At 44.9% G+C, this 9,731-nt stretch overlaps 1 protein-coding gene across 1 annotated transcript in view; it reads right to left on the minus strand.

Annotated features, from left to right (window-relative positions):
* Positions 1-1,240, minus strand: part of LOC138250072 (parapinopsin-like) — a 2,239,710-nt gene extending 2,238,470 nt beyond the window's left edge. The window contains exon 1 of the mRNA XM_069204464.1: positions 749-1,240. The gene's annotated coding sequence lies outside the window, so the exon portion shown is untranslated. The remainder of the gene's footprint in view (positions 1-748) is intronic.
* Between the last annotated feature and the right edge of the window lie 8,491 nt (positions 1,241-9,731).

Below are 9,731 nucleotides of genomic sequence, written 5' to 3' on the forward strand. Positions count from 1 at the left end.
ACTGTGTTTCCATACAACAAGGGGTTTGCCGCATTTACCACATATTCTATCTGCTGTATAATCTACAGATTTGATCAAAATAATAGATTCTAGATCAAACGGATCAAAAGTTATTAAAAACGCTGCAACACTTGCTGCAGCGGGGTGGAAGACATTTCACATAGTTTGACGGATCGCCTTTCTTTTGCATTTTGCTGTTTTTGGGTATTAAACTGGTACAAATGATGTGACATATTTGCGTAGACAGTGTTGACATGTAACAATTTCAAAATAATGAGGAAATACTATCACAAAATGTGCCTCATTATGCTGCGTAATTTGCCCTTTCTTGCCTCATATTTTAGTCAACACTGCTTTATAATTTGGTCCTTCCTACCGCATCATTCCAGTGGCCTGCCCTAGCCAAACACAGGGAGAGAAGCTTCTGATCCAGAGATCTCAGTGTTTCTATATAAGGTTATCACTACATTCAGAGCAAAAAACAGTCACTCATAACTTTAAAAGGCCACGCTGCACTGTTCCGCTTCCAAATTAACTGATGAATGAATGTATCACTTTAGTAATGTGCTCATATGTTTGTGTTGATACATTCATGCAGCTTTGCTTGCTGTAATTTTGAGAACAGCAGTCTACAAATAACAATTGAAAAAGTAGTAACCACGCATAACCGTTAGCATATTTTTGAAATATATCTTATTGGAATTATGTCCATATTAACAAAAACGTAAAATGCTTGCCAGGAGCTTACCTGCACATGAAACGTAACCGGGTTGTGAGGAGGAACAGGGGCGCCACACGTTAGCCATACAAAAAGCATGCAGTTCTATCTCCGTGCTGTTTTTTTCTTTGCATTGAACTCGAAAGGTGTTTTTTTTTTTCTTTCCTTGATGTTTTTCACGGGTTGTGAACCCTGGCTACAGCTGAGCTCCTGCTGAGCTCCTGCTGGTGCGGCTCGTCTGTCGTGTTCAGCTTGCGTGCGTATGCCCGGCGGTCAGCAGCACAGGGTCTCTTCTTTCCACCTGCTGACAAGCCCGGATCCGTGCACACTTACCGGTGTGTCCCCAAAACAGTTTCGAGCTTGCGAAAAAAATGTGTTGGCCAACTCGTGTGTGTGCAAAGCAGAGCTGCTGTCCTGCCTGAGAGAACCCGTCTGTTTTAAGGACTTGTTTGCTGCATTTTCACCTCAGAGTGAGATCTTAGTATCCTTCGTCCAAGGATGATGATGTCCGTTTCACTCCATAAAGACTCCAACCCTAAGTATTAACCTAGAGTGACTTCTACAACAAGCAAAATTGGCAGTCAAACCCATTTAAGGCGATTGCTGCCACCTACAGCTCCCAATGGGAATTGCTCTCTATGAAAGCAAGCTTTTTCACGACTTTATACCTAGAGGCATATTTATTTATATATATATTTTGATAACAGGTGTTCCATGTGTCCAACCCACTCCTTCGATTAGCAGTACACTACTATGTACGACTTAATAAGGACAAATAACGTCATGTTCCTCTGAGCATGTGTTATACAATTTACAATGCCGTTCCTGTCAATCAAACTACAAGAGCCGTGTCCTGTTTATCAGCCAGATATTTCAGCGCTGTGGGTGGCCATTTCCTAGTGCACTTGTGGGAACTTATCGTGCATATGTCTATGGCGCTGCAAATATGTATAGTGTTCACCTGCAGGAATGTAGACACAAACTTTACTGTCCATGGCCTGCGGGGTGGGAATCGTGGGGAGGGAGTAGCCAGACAATTAAAATAACGCCCATTTTGAGCCAAAGTTCTTGCGGCACCAAGAAAGTGAAGGAAGTTATTCTAACTTTCCCCAAAAGAGTTTGCTTGTCTCTTTCATTCAAGAATCAATCCAGTCATGCTTTCATTCTTCCATCCACTTGCAGATATTCACCACTTCACCTTTACATTCTGTCATCCATTCAGTCTTTCATTCAATGTCCAGTCTATCACCATTCCATCTGTCCATCCATCGTCCCATCCATATCCAAACCTAGGCCATCCATCTTCAAACCTAGCCATCAAACATATTTATCAATTCATCAATCAATCCATTTATCCACCCTTTAACTCAGTCATCCACCCTTTCTCCTATACATTCTCCTTTCATCAGTGCATTTATCCTTTCAATTATCCATCCATTCTTTCCCTTATCCATCCAATCTTTGACCCATCGATCCACTTATCCATCTACCCATTTACCATTTCACTCATCCATCCATCCTTTCACCCATCCATCCATCCATCCACTCATCCATCCATCCGTTCACACAGCCATTCAGCCTTTCACTCATTCAACCATTTTTTCAGTAATCCATCCTTACATCCATCCATTCATCTATTGTTTCGCTCATCCATCCACCCTTTCACTCCATCCCTCCATCTAGGCTTTCACATCATCCATCCAGGAGCATGTTCTGTGCCAGCTCCCCCTGCTGCCTGGTGCCTCTGCCCACTCTGCTGAGGAGGTGCAGGGTGCTGTTTGGATTGTCAGGCCTATTGCTTGCCCCTCATTTCTTTTCTTTTTGTTGTGCCCCTGTTGCCCCTCGCCCCTGTTGCCCTGCTGCTGTGCTGCTGTTTTTTTTCTTACCTTTTGCCCCACACTGCCCTCCTCCCACTGCGCCCCATAGGATACAGTGGAAAAAAATTCAAATTACAGTTTTAACATCTCGTGTTTTTAGGGTGCTACCTGAAAATAGGATTTTTGTCCTGATGATGACCCCTTAATGATTGATTCCCCGTCTGGGGTCAAAACATTGACACAACTCATTGTGAGTTAATGTATGATGGGATTGGTGACTTCAGGACACCTGGATTGAAGGGGTCCTATTTGAAGATCGCAAAAAATGTTTAACCACAATTTTTATACATATTGTATATATCACCTGGCACTAATCTATCACATTGTTCACATTTACTGCACCGTTACTGCAGGAGCACCTGCATAGACTGATTAACACGTGTATGGTTAAAGAAGTATTGTTTGAATAAAGGGAACATGTATTAGATTGACTCTGTTGACAAAGGTAATACATTCTTGCCATGCAAGTTTAGGGCCACACTTCCCCCTTGGGGCCTTGATATATATTTTTTGCTATATTTATACACCTGTGTTCTAGGGTTACTGGGTTTGCCTCATTTTTTAAAATAAAACTAAACACAAACAAGACCAAGGTGATCATCTTTGGAAACACCACCTCCCCCTGGGATGACTCATGGTGGCCCTCCACACTCAGACAAGTGCCAAACCCAATTGACCACACCCGCAAACTTGGCATCATCATCAACAGCAAACTCACCTTCAAATTACAGATAAATGCTGTGGCTTCTTCCTGTTTCCACAACCTCTGCATGCTTCTGAAGATTTTCAGATGGATCCCATTGAAATGAGAAAGACAGTATCCCAGGCCATCATTGCCAGCAGACTGGGCTATGGGAACACCCTTTATGTTGGATTTTCTGCTCAGCTTCTCCACCTCCTCCAAACCATCCAAAACACTGCGTCAAGACTCGTCCTGGATGTTTCCAGGTGGACATGCATCACCCCCACCTCAGAGATCTCCACTGGCTGCCGTACACAAGAGGTGCAAATCCAAGGTTCTTACCCTCGCATACAAAGAGCCCTCCACAACATCGGATCCACACTCATCAACCACAGACTTTCCTTCCACCGGCCCACCAGGGAGCTCCATTCCACAACCCTTGCTCTCACTCAAGTCCAGAGAGTTTGCAGCAGTCGCAGTGGTGGGCGATCCTTCTTTTTCCTCACTGCCAAAACCTTAAATGACCTCCCTCTCCATCTGTGCACCACTTTCACCCTCCATAACTTCAGAAAGAAGCTCAAGACATGGCTCTTCGACGAGAATCCCCCAGCCCGCAGCAACAACCCATAGTGCCTGGTTACCCCAGGGGTGAGAAGTCGCACTCTATAAATCCATTGATTGATCGATTGATCCATTAATCCATTCATCCATCCATTGATCTACCTATCCACCGTTTAACTCATTCTTCCATCCTTTCATTCACTCATCCATCCATCCAGTCTTTTATCATGAATCCATCCACCCCTTCACTCATCTATCCATTCATGTTTCTTCTCTTCCACTCATCCATCCTTACATCCAAACTTTCATCCAACCTTTTATCCATCCATCCGTCCACCCTTCCCATCCACCTTTTCTCTCACTCATCTATCCATCATCCATCCATCTACCATCCATCCTGTCACTCATCCATCCATTGTTTTACTCACTCACCTATCCATCCACCCATCCACTCATCTGTCCATCCATTTACCCTTTCAGTCATCAATCCATCAACCTTTCATCCAGCCATCCATCTGCAATCCCTTTCTTTCATCCATCCATTCTTTTACTTTTCCATCCTTATTTCCATTTTGTTCATGCATTCATCCATCCATCAATCTATCCATCCACCGATTCACTCATCCATCCACCCTTTTGCTCCATTCATCCATCTATTCATCCATCCATCCAGACTTTCATCCTTTCCATCCATTCATCCATCCATCAAGCCTTTCAATTATCATCCGTCCTTTCACTCACTCATCCATCCATTCTCTCATCATTCTTCCATTCACGCTTCCACCCATCCACCCATCCATCCACCCTTTCACTCATCCATCCATCATTTTACTCACTTTTCCCTCCACCCACCCTTTCACTGATCTGTACATCCATTCACCATGTCAATCATGAATCTATCAAAATTTCATCCAGCAATCCATCTCAAATCCCTTTTACCCACCCATCGTTCTTTCCCTTATCCATCCTTACATCCATCCTTTCACTCATCCATTCATCCACCTTTTTTTCCATTCATCCTTTCAGACTTTCATCCTGTCAATCCGTCCAGCTGTCCGTCCACCCAACCATCCATCCATCCATCTATTTGCCCTTTTACTCATCATCCATCCTTTCACTCACTAATCCATCCTTTCTCTAAACATCCATCCATCCTTTCACTCATTCATCCATCCATCCATTTGTCCTTTCACTCTTCCATCGTCCACCCGTCCATCATTTCATCCATCCATCCATCCTTTCACTGACAGACCCTCCTGTCCTTTTACGTTAATTTGGAGCCTTTGTCTGCTGGGTTGCAGGCAGAAGAAGCCCACCAACAACCGCAGGTCCGATAGCTGGGAAGTGGTGGAATGTTTCGTTTTTTGGGGGGGAGAAGAGTTAACGACCCTTTGCATAGTTGCATTATTTTTAAACAATGGTTTCCGACAATGATACTACTAATCGTCTCTTTTATAGCCGGAAAATAACCCGATGTCTGCTTAGATTTGGGAGTCAGACCGCCTTCGTGCATCTTTCACACAAACACTCCCATTGATTCCATACTTTTTTATCATAACCCTGCTGCCTCTTTGCCAACAATGCTTGGGGGTGCCAGTGATCATAGAGACTTTACCTGTGATGAAAGAATGATCTCAAGGTAAAATCGATATTTACAGTTCTTGACACGTTCTCCCCTACCGACCCTGTTTCTCACGGTCCTTCTTGCCTCATGGTTATCGTAAGGCTGGTGTGTGCTCAGATCACACACTGATCCACAATAAAAGTGAACATATTTATTCTGTCTGTTCTCATTCCAGTGGAATTCTAACCAAACGGAGAGCAGCTCAGATCGATCAACTTTGGGCTTCCCTTAACAGGCAGGCGCCTCTGCCTTGTAAGGGATTAAAGTGCAGAACAACACTGGTATTTAGAAGACGAGCAGATGTAAAACGCGAGGAGGTGAATTTCTGCTTTATCAGCCAGAAAAGAAGCTTTGTAAAATGTGCTGAGAATACAGCAATCGATGGGATAATGGAAAAATGCGAATAACAGCAATGGTTTAAAAACGATGGTTATTCAAGAAGGAAAGCATAAAACGCTTTTAAAATGTGTGTAGACTTTGTGAATTCACGTTTTTACGGTGAACTCTCATTAGTTTCTCTTATGAAAGACAACACTGGCAAAATACCACCATTAGCCCAGTTTCTGCCTTTTAAGATTCTTCCACCGCTTAGCCCAGGATGATTATCAGGTAAAATCTCTAAGCTGCGCTGGGACGAAATTTCAATTAGTGGATGGGAATGGGCCCGAGTAGTGGTTAATAGAGTAAATACATTTATAACAATGCATACCCCTCTGGACTTATTAATAAACTGGGACCAGTTTCGTTTCAAATAAGCATTGAAGTATTCGGCATTTCACGTTTCCGCCAGACATAATGATTATTATCTGTCATGAAACCTCCCTATAGTCTCCCACTTTACATCCTTAGGGTATATAGACCCATCCCCATATGTCTTTAGCCTGTCAGAACATAAATATAGTTTAGGATTGCTTAAAATGCGTCATGGTTGTAATCCTCTTTTTTCTTGCCAAGAATGGTAAAACAGTTCCTAAGAGTACAATGCGATATGTTAATACCCCCTAAATAAGAAGTGCTCTATATGCTATATTTTGATAGATCATTTGGATTTTAAATCAGCTCACTTCAAGTTTTTAAAACCTTTATTAATTACCAGCCGGCATATTTATGAGCCCCTAGTGCCACCTTTTTGTGATGCTCCGGTGACGCTATGCTCTGCGCCGTATTTACAAGGTGGCATTAAGCCACTTTTTGAGGCTTCACGCAGCTTTGTAAATATGATCCCTTCACATGCAGCCCTTTGCGTGGAAGAGGCGTGCAATGGCTGTTGCTGTAGGCCTGCCACAGCAACACTGATTGCATTTTGACACTGCCTCAGATTTCCAAGTTTTTGTAAACCTGAGGCAGCGCCAAAATCTAACGCCACCCCAGAGGTGACGTTAGCCAGGCGTAATGAGGAGGAATACTTTTATTCTTCCTCATTTTTTGCTTTTTCTATGTGTGCTGCATTCTGCAGCACGCATAGAAAGAGAAAAATGTGAGACATGATTGTTTATGTGCGGGAAGGTGATCCTTCCTGCACATAAACAATCATTTGAAAATGAAGCTTTGGCACTTCTGTGTGTGCTGCATTCTGCCAAATCGCCATTATTGATTGTTTATGTGCAGAATGGGATACCTTCCTGCACATTAACAATCCCACCCCTTAATACAGGCATCCTTGCATGATGGTGAAAGGATGCCTGCGTTGACAGCTACATTTAGCACAAGTTTAGGGAACAACACAGGGGTGCTCCGTATTCAGTTAAATATGGCACATCCCTGCATTGTGAAAATGACGGAACACGGAACTGCCAATTGTGGAGCAGCATCGCTCTCTGTCATTTTCCTATACATATGGGCCCAGCTGTGGTCTAGACACGAAGCAATAACGTTACTGACTAATATGTACACTTGCATGCTTTTTCCTTTGTAATAAAAATGATTGAGAAAATAATAACAATAATTAGCTGTATTTAATCTAGATGTCTGTTTATTTTATGGTGTTGTGGTCTGTGGGTTTTACAGTCTCCCATCTGTTTTGACTATGTTCTATGGTCTCTGTGACTTACTGTGTTGTTTTGGTTTTTCCTATGTTGTATGAACATTTGTCCCAGTTGTAGGAGGCTGGACTGGCTTGTAGTGGGTACCAAGAGGTACTTACACCTTGCACCAGGCCCAGGTATCCCTTATTAGTGTAGAGGAGTGTCTAGCAGCATAAGCTGATTGAAAAGGTAGCTTAGCAGAGCAGCTTAGGCTGAACTAGGAGACGAGTGAAGCTCCTACAGTACCACTAGTGTCATATGCACAATATCATAAGAAAACACAATACACAGATATACTAAAAATAAAGGTACTTTATTTTTATGACAATATGCCAAAAGTATCTCAGGGAGTACCCTCAGTATGAGGATAGCAAATATACACAAGATATATGTACACAATACCAAAATATGCAGTAATAGCAATAGAAAACAGTGCAAACAATGTATAGTCACAATAGAATGCATTGGGGGCACATAGGGATGGGGCAACACAAACCATATACTCTAGAAGTGGAATGCGAACCACGAATGGACCCCAAACCTATGTGACCTTGTAGAGGGTCGCTGGGACTGTAAGAAAACAGTGAGGGTTAGATAAATAGCCCACCCCAAGACCTTGAAAAGTGGGTGCAAAGTGCACCTAAGTTCCCCAAAGAGCACAGAAGTAGTGATAGGGGAATTCTGCAAGGAAGACCAACACCAGCAATGCAACAACTATGGATTTCCTGACGAGAGTACCTGTGGGACAAGGGGACCAAGTCCAAGAGTCACGATCAAGTCGGGAGTGGGCAGATGCCCAGGAAATGTCAGCTGTGGGTGCAAAGAAGCTGCCACCAGTTGGTTGAAGCTTTGGATTCTGCAAGAACGACAAGGGCTAGAAACTTCCCCTTTGGAGGATGGATGTCCCACGTCGTGAAGAGTTGTGCAGAGGTGTTTCCGTGCAGAAAGACTGCAAACGAGCCTTGCTAGCTGCATGGGTCGCAGTTAGGGTTTTTGGATGCTGCTGTGGCCCAGGAGGGACCAGGATGTCGCCAATTGCGTGAGGAGACAGAGGGGGCGTCCAGCAAGACAAAGAGCCCACTCAGAAGCAAGCAGCACCCGCAGAAGTGCCAGAACAGGCACTACAAAGTAGAGTGAACCGGAGCTCACCCGAAGTCACAAAGGAGGGTCCCACGACGTCGGAGGACAACTCAGGAGGTCGTGCACTGCAGGTTAGAGTGCCAGGGACCCAGGCTTGGCTGTGCACAAAGGAAATCCTGGAAGAGTGCACAGGAGCCGGAGTAGCTGCAAAACACTGGGTTCTAGCTTGGGGAGGCAAGGACTTACCTCCACCAAACTTGGACTGAAGAGTCACTTGACTGTGGGAGTCACTTGGACAGAGTTGCTGAGTTCAAGGGACCTCGCTCGTCATGCTGAGAGGCGACCCAGAGGACTGGTGATGCAGTTCTTTGGTGCCTGCGGTTGCAGGGGGAAGATTCCGTCGACCCACTGGAGATTTCTTCGGAGCTTCTAGTGCAGAGAGGAGGCAGACTACCCCCACAGCATGCACCACCAGGAAAACAGTCGAGAAGGCGGCAGGATCAGAGTTACAAGGTCGCAGTAGTAGTCTTTGCTACTTTGTTGCAGTTTTGCAGGCTTCCAGCGCGGTCAGCAGTCGATTCCTTTGCAGAAGGTGAAGAGAGAGATGCAGAGGAACTCTGATGAGCTCTTTCATTCGTTATCTAAGGAATTCCCCAAAGCAGAGACCCTAAATAGCCAGAAAAGGAGGTTTGGCTACTTAGGAGAGAGGATGGGCTAGCAACACGTGGAGGAGCCTATCAGAAGGCGTCTCTGACGTCACCTGCTGGCACTGGCCACTCAGAGCAGTCCAGTGTGCCAGCAGCACCTCTGTTTCCAAGATGGCAGAGGTCTGGAGCACGCTGGAGGAGCTCTGGGCACCTCCCAGGGGAGATGCAGGTCAGGGGAGTGGTCACTCCCCTTTCCTTTGTCCAGTTTCGCGCCAGAGCAGGGCTGGGGGATCCCTGAACTGGTGTAGACTGGCTTATGCAGAAATGGGCACCATCTGTGCATCTGTGCACCAGATGAAAGAATTTCCAGAGGCTGGGGGAGGCTACTCCTCCCCAGCCCTAACACCTTTTTCCAAAGGGAGAGGGTGTAACACCCTCTCTATGAGGAAGTCCTTTGTTCTGCCTTCCTGGGCCAAGCCTGGCTGGACCCCAGGAGGGCAGAAACCTGTCTGAGGGGT

Source organism: Pleurodeles waltl, chromosome 8, assembly GCF_031143425.1.
Source record: "Pleurodeles waltl isolate 20211129_DDA chromosome 8, aPleWal1.hap1.20221129, whole genome shotgun sequence".
NCBI classification, from domain to species: domain Eukaryota; kingdom Metazoa; phylum Chordata; class Amphibia; order Caudata; family Salamandridae; genus Pleurodeles; species Pleurodeles waltl.